The sequence below is a fragment of the Pelodiscus sinensis genome, chromosome 1, assembly GCF_049634645.1.
Source record: "Pelodiscus sinensis isolate JC-2024 chromosome 1, ASM4963464v1, whole genome shotgun sequence".
NCBI lineage: Eukaryota > Metazoa > Chordata > Testudines > Trionychidae > Pelodiscus > Pelodiscus sinensis.
In genome coordinates, this window is record NC_134711.1 from 308,668,880 (window position 1) to 308,685,593 (window position 16,714).

The 16,714-nt window shown below is 44.2% G+C and overlaps 1 protein-coding gene across 1 annotated transcript in view; it reads right to left on the reverse strand.

The window, feature by feature from the left end:
- The window catches only part of TYR (tyrosinase), a 79,329-nt gene that overhangs the window by 814 nt on the left and 61,801 nt on the right, over positions 1-16,714 (reverse strand). The window lies entirely within an intron of this gene.

Genomic DNA, 16,714 nt, shown 5'->3' on the forward strand with positions numbered 1-16,714 from the left:
AAAAGCAGTGCCAAAACTTTCAGAGGTAGGTGCCTAAAGTTGGGAACATAAGTAATGCCATTAGTTAATCACCTAGGTAAGTGACCTAACTTCCAGAGATAAGCACTCACAGCTCCTAATGGTACTAATGTGAACAGCAGGCCATTTATTTAGACACCTAAATATGGATTTAGATACCTCATTTTTTGGCACTAGTCTTTGCAAGCACTGATCTGGGTGTCTATCCTCTGCCCTCCCCACACATACTGTGTCTTAAACTACCGGTTAGTTCTTCCTCCTGAGTCTGACACTTCTTCTACACACTGTCCCCTACTACTTAGTCTTTGCCATAAAGATGCGATGCTCAAATTCAAATAGGCTTTTTCTGGCATAGCTTGGAATCATCTTGCTCTGATTCCTCATCCAGTGATTATTTCAAGTCCATTATGCCAAGGGCACCATGGGAGTTGAAGCTCTCAGTTTAGTTCTTCATTATGTAGCACTGTATACCCTGGTCTACATTAGGGAATTATTTTAAAAAAGCCCCCCCTTATTTCAAAATAAGCACAGCGTCCACACTACCAAGCCTGTTGTTTCAAAATAACGGGCTGGCTGTACCCCTGCTTTCCTCGGGGAATAACTCTTACTTCAAAATAGCGGATGCTCCGCTGCTGCTATTTTGAAATAACTACTCTCCAGGGACATTTGAAGTAATTAATTCCCAGTGCTTCCTGGGGCTCCAGGTTGAGGTAGCATGTCCACAATTACAGAGCTTGCCTCAGACTAATTTTAAGGCTCCCCTGTAATAGGGACACACTATTTTTATTTTGGGAATTATTTCAAGGCTCTGGAGTAGGCGACCATGCCAGACACAATACCACTCATGCAATGGAGTTTATATTATAGGGGAATGATTCCCCATTACACTGTCTCTTTTCCAATCATTTACACCAGAGGAAAGTAGGTGCACAGGGCTACTACCATGCTGTTTGTTAATGCTTTCCACCTGCTTTATACTCCTTTGTTCAGGTGTAAATTTCTACTCAAGGTGCCAGAGAGAAGAAAATGTAAAGAATGGGGTGGAGGCCCTAAAAGCTGAGTTAGTAGCAACATCAAAGTGGACAAGCAGGCACTCTCTCTGAAATGCCATGAGCTCGAGTCTGATCTTGGTTATACTGGTGAAAATCACCATAACTCCATAGACTTCATTGATGTCATACTCTGAATTTACACTTGTGTAACTGAGATCAGAAACTAGTTACCCAAATCTAGTTATTGTCCCTGGTGGGTATGAAGCAAATTATCTAATGCAAAATGTATTCATCTATTTTAATTCCAGCTGTGAAAAGTATTCACAGAAACCAGGCCAAACTCTGGATGATCTCCTCATCCCTCTTTTACCCCTCTTTATGCAGGGTAAAAGGGTCAGATTGGTACAAAGGGGGTGTCTAAGCCCTGTATCTGGCTAGTTGAGGAGTCTCCCAGGCCAGGATTGAGGACAAGAGCCATAAGTCCTCTAAAAGCCTCCTCACAAGCCCTGCCATAGAGGACTTGCCAGGGGTGAGAGAAACATGTTGAAAGCAGAAGTGCTGCACTACAGAGATTCCTAGCAGTGCTGTGGTCCATAGGGGACCATAACTTAGGACACGTCTTCAGGTACTTGAGTCCATGGTGCAGCCCAAAAATGAGAGGTGATGGCTGAATGCTTTGCCATCCACTGAAGACTCCTGGGATCAATTTAAAGAAGACCCAAGATGGTCTGTGTCTTCCCAGGGAAAGCATGAACTTCAACAATCTTGACTGACTTTTGTTTTGATGAAACCAAAATGTCAAAGCAAAACTCTGTTGAAACCAGCAGAAAAAACACACATGAATCAATACCAGTATTAATGCTGGTACGAGTCCTTAGTGAAACACAGCTGGTGAATTATTCACAGGTCCAGTTATAACCACTTAAGTTATGGGTGAGGAAAGCATAAACTAGTGCAGTACCTGTGCAGTAGGAAATTTGCTCAGATGTTTAGAAGGAAGGGTTGTTAGTATAAAGGCAGCAAAAGTGCTGTTGGATATTAAATATGGAATACTCCCTCTATACTTAAGAATTCATTTTAAAGTCTGAATTGGATCTCTAAGCCCTTAGCTCTTTTCATTTTAAGTTTTGCATGTGTGGGATATAGACAACAGATTTTTAAGATGATATCGGAGGTGACTTAGACAATCTGTTCTGGAGAAATGGGACTCAGAAAGCATAAATATTAATTACGCTTAGAATGTCCTTGTAGCATTCTTGCCACTTTTTTCCCAACATCACTTGTCCTAGAAACTTCATATAGTGTTTTCAAAATGCTCTGTTGGACTCTAGAGGAATTTCAAACAGCACGCAGTGACTAATGGGGAGCAACACATTCCTCTGAGGAAAAACAACAGGTCTCTCTAGCCCTTTTCTTATGAAGACAGCCTCCAAAATGAAAACTGAATCAATCTCTAAAATACCTATTCTCACAGTCACAACTATTTCCCAGAAAATAGAGGGTGTGTTGATTTTTAAAAAAAATTATCCAGTCTCTGTTCTAAACCTGTCAATTATAGATTTTTTTAAAGCTCTAACCGTAGTTCTGAATTTCCTGCCTTTCAAATGATTGGGTGCGTGAGGTCATGTCTTTTATTGGGCCAACTTGTGGTGGTGAAAGAGACAAGCTCATGAGCTATACAGAGATATTCAGGTCTGAATAAGATTCTCAAGAGAGTGTCATAGATAAATACAGGGTAGAATAGACTGTTTAGCATAAATTGTTAAAACAAGTTGTAAGACAGCAAGTAGTCTGTGGCACCTTAGACTAAATATATATAGATTCATGAGCTATCATGGGTAAAACCCACTTCATCAGATGAGTTGGAGTTACTCTCTAAGCCCTGGTCTACACTAGGACCTTAGTCTGAAATAACCCCCTGTAAGCCACCTGGCTCAGTCCTGGGCCCCAGACCTGTGCTCAGGACCTGTAACAAATGTTCAGTGGTTCCCTATAAGCTCCAGCCCTGAGTACAGGGTGGGGCAGTCAGTCAAAACACAGTCCAGTCTTTACATGGGGCCCAGCCAGGCCAACAAACGCTCAGTAGTTTCCAGTTCACTCAGGCCCAGTCCCTGGTGCATGGTGGGGCAGACAAACACAGTTTGGCAGTCACAGTCTCAGTAGGCTCAGGCCCTGGTGCAGGGCAGGGCAGGGCAGGGCAGGTAAACAACCAAAGTTCACAGGGATCACTGGCGAGAGAGAGGGAGACTGCCATCCAGTATGTGAGGTAGTGGGGGGTTGCAGGCCCTCCCAACGCCATAGCATTCCAGCCCAGGGCCCTAGCAGAGGCAGCTTGGGTTGCCACTGGGGTCAGCAGGGATCTGGCCTGCTATACGCTGACACACTCTCAAATACTATCAGGTGAGCCTGATAGTCATTGGCTCCCACTGGCCACTTCTTAAGTCCTCCTCACTGTCTATCTGTTTTCGTGGTGGCTGTGGGTTCTTGGGGATGTGGGCATCTGATCCCTCGAGCAGGGTAAAAAGGTCTCCTTCAGTGTAGGGGCTCGACAGTCTGGGCCAGTCCTCCATGGTCCTCTGTAGCCCTCTAGCTCAGGGCAGGCTTCTGCTTCCTCTGGTGGCTGGGGCCCTTCTGAGCTCCTGGGCTGAGCTTTTATACCGTTCATCCCCCTCCTTGGCTCTCAGGGAGTTAAAGGAGCAGGCCTGGTCTCGGCCCACCCAGGCTTAAAGAGGAGTTCTACCCTCTCTGGGGCAGTGAACAGCCTCCCTCTTGCTGTACCTCCCCAAGTTTGGATTAGTAAGCGGTGCATCCACACTACCAAGCCAGTTATTTTGGAATAACAAGCCACAGAATTTGAACTCATCAGGAATAACGCTAATTCCAAAATTGTAAATTTGAAATCATGTTTGTGTGGATGCTCTGGTGCCACTAATTTAAACTAATTGGCCTCTGGAAGCCCCTTCTAGCTGTCAGCTCTGACCACTCTGGTCACACCTGGTATCTCCACTGCTCTTCTTCTCCTGCAGAGCTATAAAAGTCCCAGGAACAGGAGAAGAGCCTGGGCTTCACAAGCCATATGGGAGCAAACACCACAGTGAGAAAAGAGCACCACCAATATTCCCCTGGACCCTTCCTTGGCTGCCAGCACTTCTGCTGCTCCCACAGCTTCCACTGCCCAGGAACACAGAAGAGCTCTGGCCTGGACTGGTACAAAGATCTTGGACCTCACTGAGATGTGGGGGGAGGAGTCCAACTTCCAGGAATTCTGCACCAAGAAGCAGAACGCAAACATATACAGAAGTATCGCTGCCAACTTGACCAAGAAAGGGCACACCGGGAGCTTAGAGCAGTGCAGGCTCAAAATAAGAGCTGCGCCAGGCCAACCACAAGGCCTGGGAGTAGAGCAGGTACTCTGGGGTGGCACCTCACCTGCTGCTACTATGACCACCTGGATGCCATCCTGGGAGAGGGGCCAGCCACTTTCCCTAATCTCTGAGCCAACACTGATGACCACAGCAGGGGTAGGCTTCATACAGTGTATCCTGGGATGACTGCCCTTATAACTTTTCTTGATACCAGGGACAGCTGAGAGCTTGTCACATCCCCCCTCAGCTCCCATTGCATCCCACTTCCTGAGTGGGATCCACAGGCGGCAAAGAGCCCAGGAGTAGCTGATGAGGGAGCAGATGTCTCTGCAGGAGACACTACAGGCAGGCTTTGAAGCAGAATGCCAGGAGGGGGTTGCCAACCAGGAGAAGCACTGGGCTACCCGAAAGGAGAGAGAGGCTGCCTGGGAGAGCAGGTGCATCAACATGGGGGCATGTTATCCGCCTTCATCTTGGTGTTAGAGCACATGGGCAGGCGTTCTGCCTCCGCTCCCAACCCTGGCAGAGAAGTCTCCTCCTTGTGTGCTCCACAACCTGTGTGAAAACAGCAGGCAGCCACCATGTGGGTGATGTTGTGCTTGCTGACATCCAAGCAGGTGAGAAGACTCCTGAACCCCCTCCCCCCCTTATTGAACTCCTCCTTGCTGAGGTCCAGGCTGCCTTTGTAGGGCTTCATGAGCCAGGGTAGTGGAGGGTAGGCTGTGTCACCGAGGATCACAATGGGCATGTCCACCTCTCTGACTCTGATGGTGATGTCAGGGAAAAAAGTGCCAGCATGCATTTTTTGGAAGAGGCAGGAGTACCGAAAGATGCAGACTTTGTGTGCCTTTCCCAACCATCCAATGCTGATGTTGGTGAAGCGTCCCTTGAGATCCATAATGACCTGCAGCACTATGGAGATGTATCCCTTCCTGTTGTTGAAATCCAAGGCTTAGTGATTGGGGGTCAGGATAGAGATATGCGTGCCATCTATGCCCCCCCCCAATTGGGGAAGCCAATGTCAGCAAAGCCATCGCAAAGCTGTCCACATTGCCCAGAATGATGACCCTCCATAGCAGCATGTGGTTGATGGTTATCTGCATGAGCACAGGCCCACCTGTGGATTTCCCTACCCCAAACTGGTTCCCTACAGAGCGGTAGCTGTCCGGGGTGGTGAGCTTCCAGAGGGCAATGGCCATGCACTTCTGCACAGGAATGGTGGGTTGCATGCGGGTGTCCTATCACCAGAGGGCAGGGGTGAGCCACTTGCAGAGCTCCAGGAAGGCGGCCTTCCACATATAGAAGTTCTGCAACCACCGCTGATCTTTTCACTGGCAGGATGATGCAGTCCCACCAGTTCGAAGTAGGAATAAGATCCTCCGGAAAAGGGCGCTTTTTCCGGAGGATCGGGGCCAGTGTAGACGCTCTTTTCCGGCTTTTCTAAAAGCCGGAAAAAAGCGGCGGACATTTTTATTTAAATGCCGCGGGGGATATTTAAATCCCCCGCGGATTTCCCTATTGCGATCTCTGAAATTAACATGCCCCTTCCGGAAAAGGGGCCAGTGTAGACGTAGCCCAGGAGTGCCAGGACTTGGCTGAGCAGGGCTTGTGGGCCATGCCAGGGTTCATGCTTCTTTTCCTCCTCATCCTTGTCCTAGTCCTGCTGGAGCAACATGCGGGCAGCCTGAAAGAACTGCACCATGAGGCACAGCATGAGAGCCATGAGCATGGCACTGCTTTGCAGCAGCTCTGGCTCCATGGTGGTGGTGCTGTGGCACCCATGCAGGCAGCATGAGAAGACACGTGCCCACTGTGTCCCTTTTGTGTCCTGCGAAGGGGCAGGGAATGGAGGAGCGAGATGTGGGCTGGGAGAAAAGCCTCCATAAGCACCCATTGCAGTTTGCCAGACCAAACAGCCATAGGAAGTATCTGCCCTCCTGGTGAGCTCCCTAGAGTGTTTCAGGGGACTCTAAGTCTAAGCCAGACGCCGTTAAATGTGGATGCGCTATTTCAGACTGATTTTGAGGTTTACCCGAAGTGAGGACATGCAAGTTCGAATTTGTTAAATCGGGAGCTAAGTCAAATTTATTAATTATGAAATAATTTCCTAGTGGAGATATGGACTAAGTTGCCACAGGACCACTCATTTTTGAAGTTACAGACTAATACAGCTACCCGGCTGAGACTTTGTACATATTGTAAGAGCCCTTCAAGGGGAAGTGGCCAGTTAACACCTCTGCTAGAGTCACAGGACAAATATTTTCAGCATGTCATTGCCCTATTTTTAATCCCAGCTGCATAGGATTTCTCTAACAATCTAGAGGCCAACTTCCACCTCCAGGCATCTACTGCCTGTTTTCAGTTTCCTTTGCCACAAACAGCATAAGCAGACTAAGCAATTGCTTAGGTCCCTGAGAACTTCAGAGGGATCCCATATTAATTAGCAAGTCTGTGTCATGTGTAGAGGGCAAAATATTCCCGGTCAGCTTCCCCAGTGGGCTAGTACTGCCTCTAGGGACACTTCATGCTCTGGCATCTGAGTTGCCATGGTAACTTCAAGTTAGTGATTGCATAGATCTTTTCTGTGGCAAAGGAAGCTGAAAACAGGCAGTAGGTGCCGGAGGTGGCTGTTGGCCTCTAGCTTGTTAGAGGAATCTCATGCAGGCTGAGGTTAAAACAGAGCAGGGACATGCTTAAGTGGGTTTAAAGTGGTGATAAAATGGAAGACAGTAGTATTTCCCCTCTGTTAGATCGTGCAGCAGCCCCTCTCCTAGAATTACCCAGTTCAACTTGAGAGAGATTTTGGTGAATCAAATTCAGTTTTTTTGTGTTTTAACTTAATGAACTTAAAAGAACGGCCATCCTAAATGCTAGATGCCACTGTCATTGATAAATAGGCTATTGCAAAACAAACACACAAACAACAACCAAAAACAGACAATGCCCCCTCCATCAGTTAGCAACTATTACCAGCAAAATTTTCCAATTCCTCAATTTTCCAGAGACAAAATAAGAATAACAAGCCCAACACAGTCACTAGATTCAATTCCTGTACTGCCTTAAAAAAAAAAAACCATACAACCCCCTCCATCATTCAATATGTCTGTATTGCATTCATGGAACTATACTGGCTGCTAGGAGTGGTAGAATAAACTCTCCTCTTCCCCAGGGCTGGTCTAACACAGTGCTTCCTGGCTATTTTCCAGTGCGTGTTGCCCTGAAAAATCAGCCAGTCCATTATAGGTACTAATAAAGAACACCACCACCTGTAATTTTAGAAGCCCTTTCAGTGACATACAGCTGTAACAAACCTGCTGGAACTTGAAGGATGGAGCACAGAATGCAGGAGAGAAGAGCTGGAAGGAAGCACCAGGAAGCTAGTCATGTGCACATGATTAGGGTACTAATTCAAATGCAATATCTTTGTGAACAGTCCTCTTGTTAAAGAGTGTGTTTAGTTTTATAAGAATAGTCATGTCATGTTAATCTCTAGTTTATGTGCTACATGAAACAACAGCCTTTTAAATATTTCTTCTATCCAATCTGGGTATAGCATAAAACCATTTCAGGATTAATCAAAACCAAAATTCACCTGACTAGCAAAAGGAGAAAAAACAAAGTCCATTCTACTCATTCATTCACATATAAGCCTCTGATATATTGGCAATGACTTGCTACTTTTTGCCACATGCATTATTTTCATCTGATCCAGTTGGATATTCGACAGCAATGTTTGTGCCCATAGCGAAATTGTATGTATCTACCTTGAGCTTGCAAAATTCCGCTCATCCAGGGTGAGTCATTGTTTGTGTTTGTTTGTTTCTTGGTGGACAAAGAAAATGGCAGTCATAATTTATTCACCATTAGGTATGAAGGGGAAGAACAGGCAAATAGATTTTTTCTGCTAGGTTCTTGTTTGCTTAGTCCATTTAGAAGTGTGGCTATAGAGATGTTCTGTGGGGAATTCCAGTTAAGCAAGGGACATTTTGGGGGCAAAGCATTGCTAAAGGGATGGAGCATCATGGTACATGATCATCTATTGAGGAAATCAGAGTGGCTCCCTTGACATTTGAATTTGTGTTAAAACTGGGCAGATTAGGGAGACATAACGGGCTCCCTGGCAGGCCTCCTCTCACACTGCTGACTGCGGTTGAGAATCAGTCCCTGTATATAAAGGCTGGTCATGAGTTTTATGATAGTTTTTTAAGGCTGAAGCTGGAAACACATTGCAGTAGGTTTCCACCCACACACCTACAATTGATGACACATGCATATGAAATGGATCACTGACAAAAATGTGTTACTTTTGTATCTTTAAGTGATATCAATCAATTGTTCCCCGATGTATCTACAGCACAATATAGCATGTTTTTTTTCTAATTTACCTAAAGTTAACAATTACATTGACAAAGCTGTTCTTTATCAGCTTGCTCATCTTTATTCCAAGAAAGTAGGCTAGCTACAGCTATATAATCTCTAGTGTTCAATTTTTTAAAATTAGTTCCTCACATCCCACCTGGTAGTTGCCTTCCACAAAAGCACTTGCAAGTAAGGGGAAAAGCTGACTTTTTGGAATCCGTATTTTCTGCGCTAACCATCTTTCCACTCTTATTCCCTCTTCTCTAAGGCTCATTTTTAACCTTGGTTTCTTGGTTTCTTCCTCCTTTTACAATTAGCCTTATATTTCACTTCCCAGAGCCTGAAGAAATTCCCATGTCTGAAATACTGTCTCATCTGTTCTTTTCTAACTTGGTTTTCTAATTTCTCTTTCAGTCATGCAGTTGAGGGATTTAAACTGGATCTCAAGAGGCCACTTAACATGCACTGTCGATTTTAATTACATCCTATTATCCAGGCATCTGCATTTTATCTTATCTATCTGCCGCTATTTTATTGTCAGCTCTCCAGTTCCAAGCAGAGCCATTTTAGAGTCTAGCCCATAACATATGCCACTGAATATCTCAAAGATAGAAAGAGCCATCAAGGGCTCCTGAAGTTGACATGGGTCTCTCTGGGTGCTACTATGCTACCACACAATGGGTATGTCTAGATTGCATCCCTTTTTCGATAAAGAGGTGTAAATTAGACATATCGAAAGTGCAAATGAAGTGGGGATTTAAATATCCCGAGCTTCATTTGCATAATGGCATCTGTTGCTTTTTTTCAAAATGGGGCTTTTTCAAAAAACCCTACAGTTTAGATGGGGCATTTTCAACAGAAATGCCCCATTTCAAAGGATCCTGTACTCCTCATTTTTTGAGGTTCACAGGATCTTTCAAAAAAGCCTTCCCTTTTCAAAAGAACTGTGTCTAGACTGTGGTTTTACTTTCAAAATAGCGCTTTTTCAAAAGAGCACCATGACGCGATTATGCAAATGAAGCACGGGAAATTCAAATCCCAGCTTCATTTGCAATTTCAAAAGTGCCTAATTTACAGCCCTCTGTCAAAAGAGGGATCTAGTCTAGACACACCCAATGGCTACGTCTAGACTGGCATGATTTTCCGCAAATGCTTTTAACGGAAAAGTTTTCCGTTAAAAGCATTTGCGGAAAAGAGTGTCTAGATTGGCACGGACACTTCTCCGCAAAAACACTTTTTGCGGAAAAACGTCTGTGCCAATCTAGACGCACTTTTGCACAAAAAAGCCCTGATCTCCATCTTCCCGATCAGGGCTTTTTTGCGCAAAACAAATCTGAGCTGTCTACACTGGCCCTTTTGCGCAAAAGCTTTGCACAAAAGGACTTTTGCCTGAACGGGAGCAGCATAGTATTTCTGCAAGAAGCACTGATTTCAGACAGTAGGTAGTCAGTGTTCTTGTGGAAATTCAAGCGGCCAGTGTAGACAGCTGGCAAGTTTTTCTGCAAAAGCAGCTGATTTTGCGGAAAAACTTGCCAGTCTAGACACAGCCAATATGTTTGAGTGGAGATAACACTGTTTGGTTCTGGAAATGGGCTTCCCCAAAGTTAAGGATATTTACAGTCTTTTCCCTTTGAGAGCACTGAAGACTAGGCCTTCAGGAGCATACCTGGCATCCACCAAACTCCAAAGCTGCGTTGCAGGCCTGTTAAGCATCTGTGCCTATGTCTAGACTGCTGGCTTCTTTCATAAGAACCTTTTTTCAGAAGAGATCTTCCAAAAAAACTTCTTCCAAAAGAGAGCATCCACACACAAAAGCGCATCGAAAAAGCAATCTGCTTTTTCAAAAGATAGCGTCCACACTGAATGGACGCTATCTTGTGTTTAAGCTGTGATTACGATAGACCGAGTGGCCACCACGGCACCTGTGCTTTTTCCTCTTTCCTCTTCTTTCGAAAGAACTCCCTCTTCCCCATCCACACATGATTTTTTCCGAAAGAATTCTTTCAGAAAAAGGCTTCTTCCTTGTAGAAGGAGGATTACCAATGCTGGAAAACCCCCTCCATTCTTTTGATTTACTTTTGGAAGAATGCAATTGCAATGTGGATGTAACTCAGGTTTTGTCGGAAAAACGATTGTTTTTCCGACAAAACTCTGTAGTGTAGACATACCCTGTGTTGCTGGTAGCCCAGATGCCAGCTCTTGCTAATAATGTAGGCATTAGCTAAGAACTAATAAATTCATAGCTGAACACCAGACCATTTCACCCATGTTAGTTTTACTCAAAATAGGTATTGGTTTTATAGGAATGTGTTTGGGATCTCTGAAATTCTTGTAAATTGTTGCATGTGAGAATCTCATTTGTAATGTCTGGATTCCATGTTACAAGAAAATATGTAAGTTTTGCTTTATAACTTTGAAAATATTTGCTCTGAACTTCTGAACCCAAGCATGGGAATCACAAAGGATTGGTTAATGGGCCTAGCGTACCCAGGAAATACTATAAATAGGGAATCTCATCCTGTGAACTTGGAAGCTGAATGAAGGGAATAAAATCACAGGAAAAAATCCATCTTTTTGTCTTTTTAAACTGTGACAGGGCCAGAGACTCTATTTTGAAGCCAGAGATCACCTGGGCTGTTTCTTGGATCCACCCTGAAAGATACTTTTACTCACAGGTCGCTACAAGATCACTACAACTCTGTCACACTTAGGATTTAGATGGTAACTCATTTGTGTGTATAGGTTTCCTTGTTTTAAGCTATAAATAACCCTTTCCCCCCTTTCCTAGTTAATAAACATTTACATTGTTTATTACAGGCATCTTTGTTGTAAGAGGTAAAGTACCAACTGATCTGGGCTAAGTTACTGGTCTCTTGGGACTAGAAGCAAGATGAATGTGGTGTGATTTTTGGTGTGACTATTTATCACTCAGTCAAGTTTGTGTGGGTGACAAGATAGCCTGGAGAGCCTAAGGCAGAAGTGAGAACTATGGCCCATGGGCTGCATCCAACCCATCAAATCTTTTCATCTGGCCCTCAAATTCCCACTGGGGAGTGAGACCTGGGGTCTGCCTCACTCTGCCCACCATTCCAGATGGTGAGCGTAGTGGAGAGCTCGCCCTGTTCTGCTCACTGTTCCCCAGTTGGAACACTGGGTAGGGGGTTAGAGTTGGTGACAGCATGGGCAGCCCATTTTTCTAGTAACATGTATCAGAGGGGTAGCCATGTTGGTCTGTACCCACAAAAAACAATGAGCAGTCCTGTGGTATCCTAGGCTTGATCTACACAAGAGCAGGTCGACTCAAGATACGCAACTCCAGCTGCATAAATTATGTAGCTGGAGTCACTGTGTCTTAAATCATTGTCCACACATCGGAAGGTCGACAAGAGCAAATGCTCCCATTGACTTCCCTTCCTCTTAGTGAGGAGCAGGAGTACCAGCCCCAACAGGGAAACCCTCTGAGTTTGAATTAGAAGGTCTTCACTAGACCCACTAAATTGAACTCCAGAAGATTGACTACAGCAGTATCAATCTTCCGCGTAATGTAGATATGGCCTTAGAGACAAACAGATGTATTTGGGCATAAGCTTTCATGGACAAAAATCCAGTTCATTTACACCTGAAGAACTGGTTTTTGCCCAAACAAATCTGTTAGGGTATGTCTACACTAGCCCCCTAGTTCGAACTAGGAAGGCTAAGGTAGCCATTCGAACTTGCAAATGAAGCCCGGGATTTAAATATCCCGGGCTTTATTTGAATGTTCCCCTTCGGTCGCCATTTTTAAATGCCACTAGTCCGGACTAACTGCCCTTGAACACACACGGCAATTAAATGGTAATTCAAACTAAGTCCTTAGTTCGAATTACCTGTTACTCCTCCTGGAATAAGGTGGCCACAGGCAGTTAGTCCAGACTAGTGGCATTTTAAAATGGTGACCGGATGGGAACATGCAAATAAAGCCCGAGATATTTAAATCCTGGGCTTCATTTGCAAGTTCGAATGGCTACATTAGCCTCCCTAGTTCAAACTGGGGGGCTAGTGTAGACATACCCTTAGTCTTTAAGGTGCCACAGGACTCCTCAGCATTTTTCTGGGGCTCCACAATTGGCTGGGGCCCTGGGCATGCCCCATTGGCCCAGTGGCTGATCTGCCACTATGAGGAGTTTGGAGCAAAAAACATTTATACCTACCATACAATTTGGTTACTCAGATGTGACCCCCAGTCCAAAAAGTTTGCCACCCCTTGAGCTAAGGAGACTCTGTGACTCCATGGTGAGACTTTTATAGCAGCTCACATTCGTTAGTGGCTTGGAGAAATCTACTTATCGACCACACTCCCAGTTTGGGGTTTTATCAACCACACTGCTTTGTTTGTGGCAGTCTGCCCTGAGATAGGCACTCACAGCTGTGAGACAGCATGACATCATCCTACACCATTTTAATCACACTGCCATTACCTTTTGCTTTGCCTGCAGCCCAGCATCACCTGCATTTCACTTGACCAAGATGTTTGATCGTGCAGTTTCAACAGATACAGATTAAGAATTTCAAAAAATGGAAAGTTGTAGTTATGTTTCTAGGTTTATATTTAGGGATGTGCCTGACTCTTCAAAAGTGTGACTCAGCCAGCAACACTAAATATCTTGTGTAGTAAGTTGAGGATCAGTAACATGGAGTCAGCAGGCCTAAGGCCTGTAACATGAAAACAGCAACAGGCCTGCAATCTAGTGAGCAAGACTTTGGTTCAGTAACTCAGATACTGATAACTGTGTAATTGTGTAAGTTAGGACACAGGGAGGCATCGAGAACAGACTGTAAGCTGAAAGGGAGTAACGGAACATCTTAAGGAATGTCCTGGTACAAAAACTCCCTAAAAATGAATGCATATACTGACCTAGGTTCATGACCAGGTTGGAATTTACAGCATGAAGGATAGTAAGTATGCCCCCCTTCCGTAAGGTGAGGGGTGGTATCTAGGCAACAGAGGGTGGTAACCCGTACGTAAAGAAATTATGTAAGTTGTTTATACCTGTCTATAATAGGACACCGCAAAAGGTGCTCTCCGGCCGACCTTAGGGGAGGGGGGGCGCACTAGGTGCCTGAACGGCAGGTGTCATTGCCTGAACTTACAGAATGCACAGTAGCTTAAGTTTGACTAACTGCTGTTAATATCTGATATATGGCGATAGGCCTGCCCGGTGTTGGTACCTTGTCAACGTGGGCCATAGTGCCCAGTGGTGTAACATTGTACTGATCTCTGTTACCAACTGATAGAGCTTCGCATTTGACAATAAACCTGCTCAATTGATTTCAAATCTTGCCTGCATCTGTCGTTTCCGGGGCCTCTCAGCGATCTCCTGTGTTGACCCAAGTGCACGGGGTATAACACGCTAGATAAAGGGAGTACTGATTGTTACGCACGCAGCTGAAAGTTTATCATAACTGATGGAGTAGAGGTCCTGTCAGGAGCACGCCAGGACGACCCTGACCAGACGACACTGACACTGACAGTCCAGACCATCGAAGGTACCGAGGTACGAAGGTACCGAGGCACTGAAATCAAGGGGAGCTTCTGGATGAAAGTTGAGCATGTGTCTAAAAATGGATTCAGAAGTTAGTTTTAAGGAATTATTTCTGGGGAATTTTTTTGCCTGGGCTTCAAACACTAGTACTCAGCATCCTGTTTGTACTATTATCATACATATTATGGCAGGCATCAACGGGTGGTGCTGTTACAATCTTCCAAGTTTTTTTATTAGCATGCAAACAAATGTTCAGTCTTGGGAAGACAAGCTGCGGTGGTGTGAGCTTTATTATGCAAGGTGAGTGAGATAATGGACTCTCTGTCTCAGCTGGAGTTAATTCTTGGGTAGAGTTGCTTTCTGGGAACTGAGCCATTTGTATTTGGGTTGTAATTCCTGAAAGAAGGGATTACTCTTTGTGATCACCACTCTTCCGGGAGTAGGCTGGGTGTAAATAAGACAGACTATATTCAGACTCCACATTAGCGGTTTCTTCTCCACTGGGAAACTGACCTGTAAGACTCCAGACATCTGCTACTGCTCAGCAGAAGTGTAGCAAAGGATTGACCTTGAATGACCCTTTTTTCACTGGGTCCCTTTCCAGCTTTCCATGCCTCCTACCCCTTTGCTTATGTTCTGCCTTTAAGCACAATTAGACACTTCAATTCAATGTCTCCACTGAATCTCTATTATTGTCACTGAAAACTGCTGCCATCACTCCTTTCTTCCACCTGCTGTGAAATAAAACTTTTATTTCATCATTCCACCTTTTCCTTACTCCTGTCCCATTGCACGTTCTCTTGCTCATCAGCAAAACTCTGCATAAGCTTCTGTCTTTTCTCAGACCATGATCTATGAATTCATCATCACTGGTAATTTTTTTTGGCACTGTACCTTTTCACTGTACCTACCATGCCTTTGATCACAGACTCATCTTTTCTAGTCCTGCTTGATCATGTTCCAGCCTTTGGTATCTTCTAGTGTATGAGCTCCTCAAACGCTACTCTCTTTAAGGCTGTGTCTACTCTTCAAGTTGGAGACTCAAGTAGACGTACCTGCACTAGCTTTGTCTGGCTAGTGTGCTAAAAATAGAAGTGTTGCTGTAGCAGGATTAGTGGCATGACGTCCTGGCCATCCATAAAGTTCCATCCAAGACACAAATTATGCTTTTGGGCAGCTGGCATCTCCCATCACTTGGGCCATTGTAGCTATGCTCCTATTTTTAGTATGTGAGCTGGATCAGAGCTAACATGAGTATGTCTCCTCAAGATAGAAATTATATCTCCAGTTTATGCCTCCAGTGTAGCTATAGCTTGACTGTGAATCCAACACTTCTAATTAGGGAAAAGCTCCACTCAAACACCCACTCCCATCTGAATTTTTGGATATCCAGAATATGAATATTATCATTCTGGCCCATTTTTAGTTTTTAATCAATTATTTCTTTCTAAGAAAGAATGACAACTTAGGCTCCAGCCCTGCAAATGGGACTGAAGAAGGACTTGAGTGGCTCATAGATCTTGTGCAGGTTTTCGATACAGGTATGAATTTCACCCTTAGTGCTGATTTTTCCAAAGAAATAAAGAACCGTCTTAACTCACTCTTCTGCAAAGCAAATAGGCATGATTAGAAAGGACAGATTTGATTTTGCCTGCAGTGCAGCTGTAGCTGTGTCAGTCCCAAGGTATTAGAGAGACAAAGTGGGTGAGGTAATATTGTTTATTGGATCAATTTCTGTTGGGATGAGAGATGAGCTTTTCAGACATACAGAGCTCTTGAAGAAGAGGTCTCCAACCACACAGGTTGGCCCAATAAAATATATTACCTCACCTACCTTGTCTCTCTAATACTTGCATTTAGTCACTTTTAGTTCTTTTTATGCCAGATTCCTCCTGTGTCTGATTTTTTTTTTGTTTATTTCTTCAATGCTACTGTATTCTGCAGTTTTTGAACTTTCCTAATATTTCACATTTTTTTCCTTGGAAGCTCAATTCCTGGAATTAAGTGAGTGATGTGAGAATCGCGGTTTTCATTTAAAAATAAATAAAAGTTCAAGGTTGTAGATAAAAACTTGAAAACATGTACCCTAAAGATTTAGAAACCAGAATACAAAATGAGGTCCAAATGTATCATTTTTTGAAAAATAAATCTGATGAGCCATTTTAAAAAGTCATAAGAGAAACACTGATTCCTGCTTGTGCTGTAGTTCTAAAATGGTCATCAAATTAGCTAGGACAATGATACTTGAAATAATCAGCCTTAAAATGTGCATTCAGGATACCAATGAATCACAATCTGCTAGACTGTGTTCAACAAAACAATTGAATGAGCAAGCTGAACGCTACTTCGGGGCAGTTTACTAAGCATGGCAGAAGTCAGACCCCATTGTCAGGAAGCAAAATCTTCCCAAGGAGCAGATCTGCCTGAAGTATTGTAGTATTGTCCTGGCAGAGAGAAA